This window comes from Saccostrea echinata, unplaced genomic scaffold, assembly GCF_033153115.1.
Source record: "Saccostrea echinata isolate AGI-Se365-2 ecotype Australia unplaced genomic scaffold, CSIRO_AGI_Sech_v1 ptg000012l, whole genome shotgun sequence".
Lineage (NCBI taxonomy): Eukaryota > Metazoa > Mollusca > Bivalvia > Ostreida > Ostreidae > Saccostrea > Saccostrea echinata.
The window spans coordinates 15932136-15948064 of NW_026889761.1; positions in this window are offsets into that span (position 1 = coordinate 15932136).

Here is a 15929-nt window from a genome sequence, read left to right on the forward strand (position 1 = left end):
CAGTTTTCGAAATCTTCTAGTTCCTTGTGGTACCATTGAAAGCTTTATGCAATTAATGGAACTATGACTTGTACTTGTGAACCATTAGTTAACGAATATGTTATTAACTAATGATGTGGACAGCATGTATATCTGATAAGTGCTTTAAAAAAGTACTAAGTACCACATATCAATATCGTTCTTGATCCATACAAAGTGCTATTAATAGTACAAAACTTATCAAGTTTGCCCATATCATTTGTGCTCTATGTTGTGTGATATGACTAGCAATAGAACACATTATATACATTTTGTATTGGATAAAGGTTTTCTTCGTAATATTTCTACAGTCTAATATAGCAGTCAATAATACTCTACACATCCAAAATCAAACGATCACGATGGACACTTGTTTCAGATTCACACCAGAGGATATTGACGAAATTTCAGGTATGCCAACATTCCATTTTTCGTACATAATTCAAAATATGATTCCACTGTCTATAGCAAGCAGCCAAAGAATAAAAGCATTCGACTTGGAGTTCGAGGATAATAAAGAAGTCAGTGTATTGAATGATGATGACGTCACAGCAATTCCTGTAGGCAGCATGGCGGAAGGCCTGAATATGCCAAACTTTACCGAAACTACGAAAGAAGGCTGTAAGTCTTTGGCTTTATCGGATATTGATATCATGCTAGTCATGAATCAGTACCTGATAACATTTGATGGAAAGGAAAAACTTAATTTAAAGTTTGTGGAAGCTAAGGAGCTACTTCCATGGGACTATTTTGCATTAGCAGAGACGAATGATATTCATTCGGGATATGTCCGTATTAATCGCTCTAATACAGTATTATTCGATCAATACCAAGATAGAGAGATGCTTCTTCTAAATTTTCGAATGTATAGTATGCAAAAGAAAGAATTGATTGACAAGATAGAAGTGAATGGCCCAGCATTGACCATTCCTAAATCTGTCTCGGACAGACAAATAAACGGAAACCCTTTACCAATGGACAAAGTTCTTGCTATGCCATGTAAAGAGTGGCCCCCTCTAGCGACTCCATGGATTCAAAGGTCTATTGAAAGAGGCTGGCTTCCGGAAACTCTGATTCAGGAAATCGTAAAAGCAGGTTGTCACATTGTTCCAACGCATCACAGAAAAGTTGACGACTGGAAATCAAGAGACGAATGGAGGATATCATTTGCCACTGCTGAACGACAAATAGCAAGAGAGGCTTTGACCGATTTTCAAAAACAAGCATATGTTGCAATCAAAATACTTTATCATCAAAGGCTTAAGAAACTAGAATTACTTTCATCATATCATTTGAAAACTGTCTTCTTCTACACCTGTGAGCAAATACCAAGCTCCTGCTGGGAAGAAAATATGGGCTCCTGTATTCTATGCTTTCTTGATATTTTGATCAAATACGTTAAGGAGGGGAATATTCCAAATTTCTTCATTTCTGAGAACAATTTGATAGATTATTTATCCAAGGAACAAATTAATGCATTGCTTGAGGCTTTGACAGAGATTCGAAAGAATCCAGTTGAGCAGCTGCTGCTATTTTTTGACGACAAGTTCATAGAAAACATAGGAGTAAAACTGGAATTCCGAAGAATCCTTAATCCAATTGTTGTCGATATTGAAACGTATTTTAAACATCCAAGCATAATTAAATCCTTGAAAGAAGTACTCAAACCCTGTTCGTTAAAAATGATGCTGGGTTATATGGAAAGAACAAAATACAAAGAGGCTTTACGTACTGGGGAGGAATTATATTCTCTTATGCTTAAATATGAAATGGCAGAGGAAACCCTTGCCGAATTCTTCTTGACAACAATACCACAAATAACTACTGATCAAGAAATGGTGATCAACTTTTTTACATATATTACAAAATTCTATGAGAAGGAGAAAAACTTTGAATGTTGTAGAAATTATTTGTTACATCTTTCAGAAACAAAAGAGACAGGCGTTCGTGAAATAGATTGGAAAAACTGTTGGTTTCTTTGACTTCTTCCATATTTAATGATAAACAATTTCCATTTAACTTTGAAATACAACTAGATTACGTCCATATAACATTTATAATTCTTACTATTGATAAGTTAAAATCACCAATAAACACCCAGTGAAACTGTATGTACTTTATTCATTTTTATTATGCCCCCGGATCGAAAGATCCCGAGGGTATATTGTTTTTGTCCTGTCTGTCTGTTTTTCTGTTTATCTGTTTGTCTGTTTGTCTGTTTGTCCGTTTTTCTGTCTGTCCGTTTGTCTGTTTGTCTGTCTGTCTGTTGTCAACTTTAACCTTGCCCATAACTTTTGATTGGTTGGAGCTATGACTTTCATATTTCACATGTGTATTCCTTGTGACAAGACCTTTCTTTGGGTACCATCATATTTGACCTTTTGACCTTGACCTTGGAGTTTGAGCCACTTTTGCAAAGTTTTATGAGACTTTAACCTTGGCCATACCTTCTGAACAGTTGGTGTTTGGGGTTTCAAACTTCACATGTGTATTCTTTGTGACAAGGCCTTCCTTTGGATACCGACCACTTTGACCTTTTGACTTTGACCTTGGAGTTTGACCTACTTTTGAAAAACTTTAACCTTGGCCATAACTTTTGAATGGTTGGAGCTAGGGCTTTCATACTTCACATATGTAATCCTTGCAACAAGACCTTCCTTTGGATACCAACCACCACTTTGACCTTTTGACCTTGACCTAGGAGTTTGACCTACTTTTGAAAAACTTTAACCTTGGCCATAACTTTTGAATGGTTGATGCTAGGGCTTTCATACTTCACATATGTAATCCTTGTGACAAGACCTTCCTTTAGATACCAACCACTTTGACCCTTTGACCTTGACCTAGGAGTTTGACCTACTTTTGAAAAACTTTAATCTTGGCCATAACTTTTGAATGGTTGATGCTAGGGCTTTCATACTTCACATATGTAATCCTTGTGACAAGACCTTCCTTTGGATACCAACCACTTTGACCCTTTGACCTTGACCTAGGAGTTTGACCTACTTTAGAAAAACTTTAACCTTGGCCATAACTTTTGAATGGTTGGTGCTAGGGCTTTCATACTTCACATATGTAATCCTTGTGACAAGATCTTCCTTTGGATACCAACCACTTTGACCTTGACCTTGACGTTTGACTTTTATTTTAAAAACTTTAACCTTCGCCATAACTTTTGAACAGTTGTATCTAGGTCTTTCAAATTTCACAGGTGTATTCCTCGAGACAAGACCTTTCTTTGGGTATCAACATTTTTTATCTTTTGGCCTGGATTTTGACTTGCATTTGAAGAAACTTTAACCTTCGCCATAAGCTGCCATACGGGGGCATCAGTGTTTCACAAACACATCTTGTTTATCATATTCTAGCACTCTTCTTACTTGTTATTTTGCCCAAAATGTATTTCAAACCAATGCATTCTATTTTTTGATTTAAACGATTAAGAAATGCAATAAAATATCATTGCACCAATGAAGGTTGGTTTAAAATATAGGGGGGAAAGAAAGATACGATTCTTCAGAATAAATATTTTCTATAAACATTCGTATTAGTTTGATAGTATATTAATATATTAGAAAGTTAATCATTACATGATAAAAAATTAATGTATTTTATTCTAATACTTACATTTCTTAGTCGGACCCTGCCAAGCCCTGCATTTGATTTGAGGATGTGTAATTTAACTACAAAATGTGAAATAAAGAAATCGAATTAAGTAAACATAATAGATATTAGAAATGTAAGACATGTAATTTAGCGCAAGGAAAACCAACGGGGAAAAAATCAAATATAATGTATAATAATTATGACAAATGTAATCACGAAAACGCCTACCTGAGTTAAGTTAGCTTTTGATAATGGTGTGCCCTTGGCTTTTTATTCACTGACGCACAGGGCAAATGAACAGAATTTGTCAGTAAATCACATTCTTTTCCGTCTTCAACATTATTTATAATGAGGTTTTACAAAAAGAATAATTATGTTTTGCGTAAACAATAAACCTTTCATAGATCGTGTAAAAATAGATCAAGACAAATCTGTGTTACTTTATGCTTTAGTTTTTTGACAAAACTTTTTATAAAATGTTATACAAACAAATACAAAAATAAAATAAAACAACTTTTGAAATAACTGTTACAACGATTATGATTATTATTTATATCATATGATTATTATTAAATTTGATTTCAAATTATTTACTAAATTGTTTAGAAGATATATTTCAAATGTAAAAAAAAAAAATTCATAAATAGCTGGAAAGTCCTGGAGGGGGTGGGGAGTGGATAACACCTGTTATCGTAATTTTTTAGCTAGCTATACATTACATGTATATGTTTGTAGTCTAGAAAATCATCATATACATCAAATATTTGGTCAGTGTTTTGATAGATAAAACTCTTATTTTATTGCACTATGATAAATCAGTTTCATGTTAAAGTTGCTGTAAACCTTCATCTTCTCTGCCATCAACTTCCCTTATTTATGTACAAATATAAAATCATCATCCGAATATGATGTTTATGTCTCCCAATTAATTTGATGCGCAAGATTATTATTTCTAAACTGCGACAGGCTATTGACAAATAAGTTGACAATACGAAAGCGTCATCAATATCAATATAGTAAACATTTCACAAATTTATGTGAAATCTATCATTTTCGTGGGTTTTAATTTTCGTTGTTTTCAAGTTTTAAAGAAAAAAGTGAATTCATGTCCACCACGAAATGTAAAATGCCATATACATAACTACTCAACAATTTTTCATCCACAAATTAAACCCCCATGAACCCATAGTTTTTCCTCAAGCCACGAAAATTTGACACCACGAAAATATGTGATTTCGATATAATGACCTTGTTTGCAAACACAACCTATCGTTATGTCGAATGCTGAATAACGTTGAAAAAATGTTATGCCATTTTTTTTCATACTGAATTGTTTACGAATTACTTACTTCAGCTTATCAAAACAAAAGGTCCCTTGATGACACCAGATTTTACAGAGGTCCGTGTTTGCTCTGCACTTAATCTATTTTCGATCATAACTATCACATTTCATTATGGAATTAGAGTACCTTTTAGTAAATGTAAAGTTGTAATTGTCTCAACAAAAATTATTAAAAATATATAATGGCTGTAAACAGTGGCCAGCAGGAATACAAAATAAAATTATGTAATCTTTTATAATGGATATTTGCTTAATCTTAGTGATTGTTATAGATTAAATACTGAATAATTCAGAATAATTCAGATTAATTACACAGTCTCAATATGGCCGACACACTTATCACATTTCAATGAAATATTAATTACAACTGCTTTTATTAAAAGCGTGAATTGTCCGTGTACTGAATTACAAAAAGGTGTTTAAAACTGAAAATTAAAATCCTTTATAAATCGAAGTTTGAATAAGCAAAACGGTTAACAATTTCCATTTTTTGCAAATTTCCCCAGATTTCAATGTAAAATTTTGGTACAGGTTCCATTTTGTAACATTTGGATATCGACGGAAAACAAACACCAATATCTACAATTTTATGTACATCTATACATATAAGATGTTTTATTTACATTTGATATATGTTAGGTAACAGATGCTTAATTATGACCACTACCTCTCGCAGAATTGTTGCATTTAGATATATCATTCAGCATATGCATGTTCAGAATATAAAACTACTTAGTTTTATAGCTTCAAGACATAAATCCAAAAAAAAAAACAACGAAAGGCTGAGACGAATATAAATATTTTGATTTACTTGTTTATCAGTGTTCTCATTACAGATCTATCTAATAATTGTATAGAATATGTTAAAGAAATAGGTTTGCATTCCCGAACTTGTAATGGTGACTGTCAACATGCACCTGAAAATTCACTGAAACACTAAAACATCTCATATTCTTCATAGACAACTGCATACAGACTCTTCATTTTTAGGAGGTAAAAAATGTACCTCCTTCTGGCGGCACATCCCAATGCAATATATATATATATATATATATATATATATATATATATATATATATATATATATATATATATATATATATATATATATATATATATATATATATATATATTGAATGTTCCCCTCCTTGGCGGAGAAAACAACGTATCAAGTTCCTTGTAAACACTATCGCCAGCAATCACTTCATTGATTTTTTTTCTATTAATCACATGAAGCATTACTTATTTTTGACATTTTGTGTTTCGATTACTAGTATATACATAAAGTTTGTGATAAAATATTATTGATCAGCGAATAATTATTTTTTCATAAGTCACTCTGACTCATAAAATATATTGATTCCTGAAGTTCGTTGGCTTCCTTTTGTTTCAGCAATAGTCGTTCCGTCAATCACGTTGGATTTTGAAAATTTCAAAAGGATATTATCAGAATCTAAAATTTAACCGATTAATATGATAACAATAATATAAAACTCAATTTAATTGTACGGGGTATTAATATCATACAAACAATTGATCGTATCATCTTTACTCATCACAAAAAATAACTGCAGTAAGGAGTAACTTCAGACGTACTGTGCTACAGCACATTCTAGAAGTGATGTAAATCAGATGTGGATTATCAAAACTTCAACTGTTCCTTCACCAAGCGCTCGGTAGTTTGAAGTGAAAGTTGCGGGTTCTTAATTCGGATGAGACCATAAAAACCGCGTCACGACAGACGTTGGCACGAAAAAGATTCCTCACTGCTCAATGGCCCTGAATGCCGAGTAATGGTCCTTCACCGGTATATGGTGACGTCTCTATATGAGTGAAAAATTGAACGGGACGTAAAACAACATACAATCAATCATTTAATCAAAACTCCAAAGGACTTTAAAAATGTTCAGAAGTTAGTAACATCAAAACGTGTGACTTTTCCACACTTTATACAACCTTTTCTCACGATAAATTTAAAACTAGGCTTTTTAATATCATAGACGACTGTTTCTTCAATAAAAATGGAACTCCGACATTTTCGTATCTTGTGATTGGTCATCAACAAAATTACTTTGTTAAAAATTACTCTGATTTTATACACACAAACTCTGAAGTTGATATTGAAAGGATGCTGGTGTTTCTCAATGACAATATCTATGTAATCTTTGGAATCCAGCTCTTCCAACAAACTGTTAGAATTTCGATGGGCGCTAACTATGCTCCTTGATTAGTCGACTTGTTTTCATATTCCTTTGAAGCAGAATCAAAAACTTCTCCATAAGGAGAAAACAATTGCTGTGGCCTTCATCTCGACATTCAGATATATCGACGACGTGTTATCAACTAACAATAGTTATTTCCATTCATATTTTGACTCGATACATCTCAATGAAATCGAAATAAAAGACATCAAAGAGTCTGCCACATCTGTTTCATAATTGGATGTTTTACTGACTATAGACGATAAGGACCAACTAACAACTAATCTGTATGACAAACCAGATGACCTCAGATTTCCATCGTAAACTTTCCTTATTAATGTATTAATATTCCCCTATAACCTGCATATGATATTTGTGTCTCCAAACTTTTTTGATACTAAAGAGCATGCTTAGTATTGATCCCACCTCTGAATTTCCAGGGGTCCGTATTTTGCCCTGTTCGCAGTTTGTATTGTTCGAAAGGTTTTTGTTGGAGATCGATCACTGATCGTTATTTTCGCCTTTTCATCTTATAAAATATTGTTTTTCCTTTTATGAAGTCTGAAAGTTCTTCAAAAAGGGTCATTTATTCTACTGTAATAAAATGAATGAAAATTTGTCCAGCCAAACATAATAAAAATATTGACTTTTATTGCAACGTTTTGTCCTTATTTATGATGTAATTATATGGAAAAAACAGGCTCAATTTCTATAAGGGTTATCGAAATGTTTGATCTCTCTGACGGACCTTGAAGTTTATCGTCTGTAAATCGTTCTCTTCAGCTTCCATTAAGTATTTTTTCTCAATGAATGAATCATTTTTGGAGATTATTAAGCAATTAATGCAGTGATTATAAGTCTGAGTGTCACACTGCATTACCCGGGTATTGTAATATTTATGTAAACTGAAGAAAGGTTATGAATAACTTTATTTCAAATGGCAACCATTGTTCGCAATTTTATCCAAAAAAAATTGAAATAGGAATTCATAGCGTTTATAAAAGTTTATAGAGATTATCAACATTTCATCTATGCATTAATATAGGAATGTAGATGTAGCATTTGTATTGCAAAATTACCTGGTATTTTTTTTTATGTACTTCTACCATAGAACACAATGAACAGAATATGAGATAAAATCCCCGTACTTGATATTTGCCTATACACTACTTCTGTATCAGAACACTAGGAATATGATGATATTTCTACGAAGCAGGCTTCCCCGCTACAAAATTTACATTTCGTGGAGACACTTCATAGATTATATTACAATTAATGTATTTTTTCCAAGTGTTTTTCTTTTTTATGTTTACGTGTTTTAAACCAAAGATCTTAATCTGGATATGTCACTGCGTCCAAATATAAAGTAGATACCCTTTGCTCGTGAACTATTGAACATATTCAGCTTCTTTGAAAGGGTTGAAGGACTTTCAACTAATTCCAATATATAAATCTTTGGAGAGTTCCAAACCACTAACATTGCGGCGTTTAGAGTGATGACAAAAACTTCAAAGAACTATATTCGGTAAAGGCATATTTCTGCCTCCATAATACATGTAGTAAATTTTTGAATACCTTTTGAAATAAGTAACAGTTGTATATATATTGTATAAAAATCTTAATTAACAAAATATATGATAAATTGGAAGCAAATAATTGTTGTTTTCTGTCTCTGTGACGTCATAAACTTTTGGGATTTTACCGATGTTTCTTTCTTTTTTTTCTTTTTGAGATTTTCTAAAGACAACGAACTATGTATATGTACTTATTTAATCCTCTTACTGTGAGAAACTGTGTGTCAAAATTAATCAGTAGATACGACAGAACATTCTCTTACAAGTAACAGAATGCATTAAATATTTTTGTCAATGATAAGCAACTTCTACAGAGCATTTCTTGATTGTTATTACGTTATAAAATACTAAATGAGAAACAAAAGACCATTTCAATTTCTGGCAGTAAGAGGTTTAATTGAACAATAAGCTCTCTGCCAAATATTATGAAATTCATTACCTATGGCTACTGTGCCCATGCCCCAAATTTGATTTTATATATTAATAAATGCATTATATCTTGTAAATCAAATGTTCGTTACACATGAATGAGAAGAAACAAATTGCTTGGAAGATTGTGACGAGTAATACTCCTCTATTAAGTTTTGAAGATCAAAAAATAGAGCCCCATAGTGAAGGAAAAAGGTAAAGATAAGGAACAGAGATCAATCTCAAAAAAATCTATAATCAATGTATATCTGTGAAGAATATAGAACACGGACCCCCGGAAATTCCAGACGTGGGATCAGTTGTATGTTCCAAGGAAAAGTAAATATCCCCCGTCGACCGGTCACTACCGCTGTGAGCCCTATATATTGATCACGTAGACGGAATATTCAGTAGTCGTATAAAAACAAAGTCCTAACAATTGGTATGAAACACCTCAGCCAAAATACGACCCAATGATAGATTATATTTGCTAACAAGGTCATTATAACGACCATAGAATTTACGAAATGCTGACTTTAAATGAAGTTGTTGAAATCCCTGTAACATCAACTTATCTGTCAGTAGCCCGCCTTGGTTTAAAAATTGATCGTACTCAGAGCATGCTCTTGGGTATCGAATAAGTTTGGAGACATATAAACACCATATGCAGGTGATAGCGGGATATTACTACATAAATAAGGAAAGTTGACGATGGAAAAGCCGAAGTCATCTAGTTTGTCATACAATTTAATTGTTAGTTGGCTCTTATCATCTATAGTCAGTAAAACATCCAAATATAAAACAGATGTGGCAGAATGTTGTGTCTTTTATTTCAAGTTCACTGGGAGATATCGAGTCGACATACATGTATGAATGGAAGTAACTAAATTCCAACAGTTTATTGGAAGACCTGGTCTCCAAAAACTACAATGAGGAACTACATCTTCCTTTTAATATGGACTGTAGAGTACTTGTGTTTGGAATCAGAGTGATTTCTAACAAAGTAATTTGGTTGATGACCAACCAAAAGACACGAAACTTTCCGAGTTCCATTTTTATTAAAGAAGCAGTTGTCTATGATATCTAAAAATCTAGTTTTTAATTTATCGTCAGGAATTGTTGTATAAAGTGTAGAAAGGTCGTAGGTTTTGAATGGTGTTATTGACTTTTGAAAATTTTGATGATTTTAAATTTTCCAAAAGTTCTCTGTAGTTTTTGTGAATTCACTCTGATTTACACCACTTCTAAAATATGCTGTAGAACAGTACGCCTGAAATTTCTCCTTTATAGCAGTTAATATATTTTGTAAGGAGTAAAGATAGGTACTTGGTAGAGCATTTGCTGTACCCGGCAATGAACGTTTGCTTGTAAAGATTTTTATGAAGCTTAGGAATCCATTATAGGTAGGGTAGACTGAACTCACCTTGGTTGACTGGAATTTTTAAAGTACTGGTATTAGACATTGAAAGTGAACGGTGCTTATAAGTTGGATTTCAAGACGTAGAATTAAAACCAAGTTTTCTAAATTACAGTAACATGTATGATAATGAGCCTTATTAAAAAGACGATATTGTAACAAGCTACAGGAACCATATTATATTGTTCATGTAGTCTTTCCAATTCTTAACACTTCCGATTTAGTGAAAACGGAAAGATAGAAAGTTCGCATATTGCCTTTTAACTTTCTAATACGATTCGTAATATACATGTACTTCTAAAACACTTAATTCATCCTGACAAAATGTTCAGGTCTTCCCTTTCATATTTAGCCCAACATCTGGCATAATCTTTGACAAAATGCATAATAGAAATGAATGTTCTGTCGCCAATTAAAAAATCGGGGCTCCCTGTTTTTAGGACCTTTTAAGACTGCTTTTATGTCTTCATTTTCAACTATATTAACATCACTGGTAATGACATGTCCAGCGGGAATGTTGTTGAAAGAAGAAGAGCAAAACTCTTAAGAGGTTTTTGTTTTAGACGTTCAATATCTAGGCACTGCAAGGTTTGTTTATAGTTGAAAAGTTTGGAAACAACAGTAATTCGAGGTGTAGACTTAAATTTTAAATTTGGTATGCAATATATACAGCGTGCCACCTCCCCCTCACACTCCCCCCCCCCCCCCCCAACCTGTATGTCATATTAAAGTCATTTGTGGACAGTTTCATTATCAGTGTCTTTTGCAAAATCATGCATTCATTATTAAATTAATTATATAATGCATGTAATTATACTACATTTGAATTATAAATAAAACGTTTATAATAAATGATAAGTCTACTCTATTTTCACTGAATTATAAAAATGAATTTAAATTTAAAAAATATTTCTGAGATTCCATTTAATTCCACTCATATACAATTGGAATAAAATACGCAGCTAAAATTGAGACCAAATTGCACATTTGCTTTAATAAGATAACCTTGAAATCAATAATTTTCGTGGGATTTAATTTTCGTTGTTTTCATGATATGAAAAGACCCAGGAACTCATGTCGTATATAAAATAGAGGAATTTCAAACTACATTATCATGTTTCTTTTTCGACCATAAAACCAAATCCCCACGAAGCAATATATATGTATTTCCCTCAACCTTAAAAACAAGTGATTTTACAATGTGAAATACTGCATGTACCATGTAAAGGGACTCACAAAGTTGTATGTAAAAGAATTGTTTTTTAATTAATGTGTTGGGTTGTAAAAACAAAGGAATACGTTAGAATCCGATATAAAAAAAAAAACATTGAAAAATCAGGTTTGCATACATTTCTCGAATAAAATTATGAACATAATAAACTTAAAATAATAAAACACTTGCTTATTTTTAGAAAGAGATGAAATTTATTGTTAGAAAGAGATGAGATTTGATAAACTTTAGAACTTCAATTTCAGTACACGCAAGCAAAAAAGATTATAAAGAAACATCGCTATTTGCATGATATTCTTTTTTTGAATTTCAATTATGCATTCATTATTTTATTAATTACATTTCATGGTATTAATGCATTTTTTTTTTTTTTTTTTTTTTTTTTTTTTTTTTTTGATGGGGTCCCTGGATTCATTTATTATTATAGGCAAAACATGAATGAAAATTTGTCCGGCTTAACATCAATAAGTTATTGATTTTTACTGCGACGTTTTCCTGTTATTTATGATGCAATTACTCCGGAAAACAGGCTCAAATTCCAAGAGTTATCGAAACGTTTGATCGCTCAGACGGACCTCGGCCTTTATCGTCTCTCAATCGTCCTCTCTCTCTTCATTCAGTATTTCTTTTCTGAATAATGACTGAATTTTAGGATTGGCACGTAATCCAAAGTTTTGCTCAAGAGCAAATTTACAGTGTTTTTGTCATATTTATAAAAACTTTAAAAAGGAAAAAAACGTTTTATCTCATACGAATTGCAATATTTCTTAATAATCTTTTGTGATTGCATGTACTGAAAATAAAAATACGATGTCATAGGTTTAAAGTTTATCATTCTAATCTCATCTCTTTCTGTGTTTAAAAATAGAGTTTGCAAACTGTATGCAATATTATGTTGAAGGTTTATGTCTCTCTCTCTCTCTCTCTCTCTCTCTCTCTCTCTCTCTCTCTCTCTCTCTCTATATATATATATATATATATATATATATATATATATATATATATATATATATATCAGAGCACGAGAAACACTCGACAAGATTCAGAAATTTTCATTTCCCCTGCATGTGCATTTCTATACAATTTCGTCTTTGACATTGCATATTAGATGTTGAATAGACTTTGATCAATCTATATCTATTTGTGGTACATTTATTCTTGTGTCCTGTTGCAAATTTAGCCCAAATTAGTAAGGGTCTATATATCATTGTAGATAAGGACACATCTTTTGTTGTGATTGTTTGTTTGTCTGTTCGTTAAAGTAACTCCCGGACTATGAATTGGAACGAATTTTGATATCAGTGCAAAATTGGGTTTTGAATAAAGGTTATTTCTCAAAGGCCATTGTCAATTGGCAAAGAAATCGTGAACGGGCAAAACTCTTTGAACGTTGTTGGAAGGAATTAGACCTTAGTATGTTTTGGCCCATAACACAGAAATGTCATACTCAAAGGTCAAGGCCAAGGGGAATCAAATAGTGAAATTGTCCAGAAATTTTGATGGGGAAAGTATTCAAACTTTAGCATGTCATTTCCCATCACCTTGGTTAATTTAGATTTCGATGCAAGGTTACACCTCAAAGTCAAGGACTCTGGGCAAAATTAAATCCAGCTCCTTATATTGTTTATTTTGGTATTTACTTGAATCTACACTTAAAAATAACACTTAAAATAATAATTGAGAAGAATTAGAATTTGACGTTCTTTTGGTCATCTCTTCATTAACAAACATTCTTGTTCAAATCTAAGGAGTGTGTTAATAATTCTAGTGAAGGTTGAAGCAGATAAACACTGTAAGTTTATATAAAATTAAAAAAGAATATCAAAGTCAACAAGACGTAGGAATATGTCGATCACCAAACAGTCTATTTTTCATACATTTACAAAGACTTCAGAAGGTCAATGTAAACCAATGTATTCCAAACAAGTTATAATTTCTCTCTTTTTTTATTTTTGTTATTACTTTTTTATCTTGTTCGAGGACAACTACTGCGTCATGTATTAACCGTGTTCATTACTTCATTGCGTTCGTGTTCTCTGATCTAATGCACGAACGTATAGGTCACGGTCCAGAGGTGTAAAAAATATTTGTGCTGTAATAAACAGACATTACCTACAGTTTTATCGGTCAAGAGGTCTGTCAGGTGTTTTGGCGATATATGTTTTTAACGAAGTAAAAACAATAACAGGGATCTACAACAAATTGTATGTGTTGTGCATCAATAAAAAAAATAGACAATGAAGGAAAGCGCAAATTTTAAGACTGTTTCGAGGAATCTAGAAATTTTGTGAACAGTTGGTTCGAGAAAACAAGTTATCTCCGAAAGTGAAAGTACATACACTATAAAGGGTATATGGTGCATGAACATATAGTATTTTATTGGACAACATATGAATGAAATTAACATTTAATAACTAAAATGTTAAAATTAATCATTCAATAGCCAATACGACGAGAAAAACAAAAATTTTCATAGTCATGCTTGTTCATATATATATATATATATATATATATATATATATATATATATATATATATATATATATATATATATATAGCCAATACGACGAGAAAAACAAAAATTTTCATTGTCATGCTTGTTCATATATATATATATATATATATATATATATATATATATATATATATACATGCATATATATATATATATATATATATATATATATATATATAAAGCACAAGGAAATTCACTTTTATAAGGATACCCACCTCCGCCCCAACCCGGGGTTGAACTCTCGACCTACGAAATCTGTCTCCTAGCAGTACAGGAACAGCGCGCTAGACCGCTCGGCCATCAAGGCAAGTTAATAAACTTGCTTTCGATGCCGATGGAATTCTCGCGGCGCTGTCCTACACTACACGGTCATTGAGAATGGAAGTGAGATACAGTTATTTGACATTAGTTTTATTAGAGGATCGTTACCGATACACATTGTAATGAATTAATTTTATTTATACAGCACATTTTACAACAACTCTGAAACTAACATAACTGCCCTAAGTGAAGAAATATTAATATAAAAAGCACAAGGAAATTCACTTTTATAAGGATACCCACTTATTAATAATATGTTCCTGTACTGCTAGGAGACAGATTCCGTAGGTCGAGAGTTCAACCCCGGGTTGGGGCGGAAGTGGGTATCCTTATAAAAGTCTCACTTCCATTCTCAATGACCGTGTAGTGTAGGACAGCGCCGCGAGAATTCCATCGGCATCGAAAGCAAGTTTTTAACTTGCCCAGATGGTCGAGCGGTCTAGCGCGCTGTTCCTGTACTGCTAGGAGACAGATTTCATAGGTCGAGAGTACAACCCCGGGTTGGGGCGGAAGTGGGTATCCTTATAAAAGTGAATTTCCTTGTGCTTTTTATATTAAAATTTCTTCACTTATGGAAGTTATGTTAGTTTCAGAGTTGTTGTAAAATGTGCTTTATATATATATATATATATATATATATATATATATATATATATATATATATATATATATATATATATATATATATATATATATAAAACCCCATTTTAAACACAATTTCTAAAGAAAGTTCGGGTATATTGCTGCCCTTTTCCCTTCGTCCTCCTGTCACTACTGTCTTCTTCATACACCTGACCGATGATGTCCTGTAGATGTGCAATAAGGAACTTTTACTTTTATCCTAGGGACTCACTAGTGGAAAAAACAACATTATCTACAAATACCTGATTCCCAGAGCTCCTTTTACATTTTACGCAGTAGGCAATACATCTTTTGGAAAATTAGAAAAAAAAATGAATTTTCATTTCCAGCCAAGAGTCCAATTGGTGGCCTCTCCCCCCTTCATCTTGGGGACCAATTATGGACCAAATTTAAAACGCTTTTTGTATTACCACAAAAATCTTTCCAAAACTTTTTTTCAAGCAGAATCTATGCTTCATTAATTTTTTTTTAATTTCACTGGTGATGAATTTATTACAAGTATATATACTTATAATTATTATTATACATGTACTATTTTGGTTTCTTTGCTAGTTATCCATGTACGAAGGAAACTTATGAGAGTATGTAGTTTTGCTTTTTATTATCTGTTGGATTGTATGACGTACTCCTTCCAAAGATATTTTACACATAACT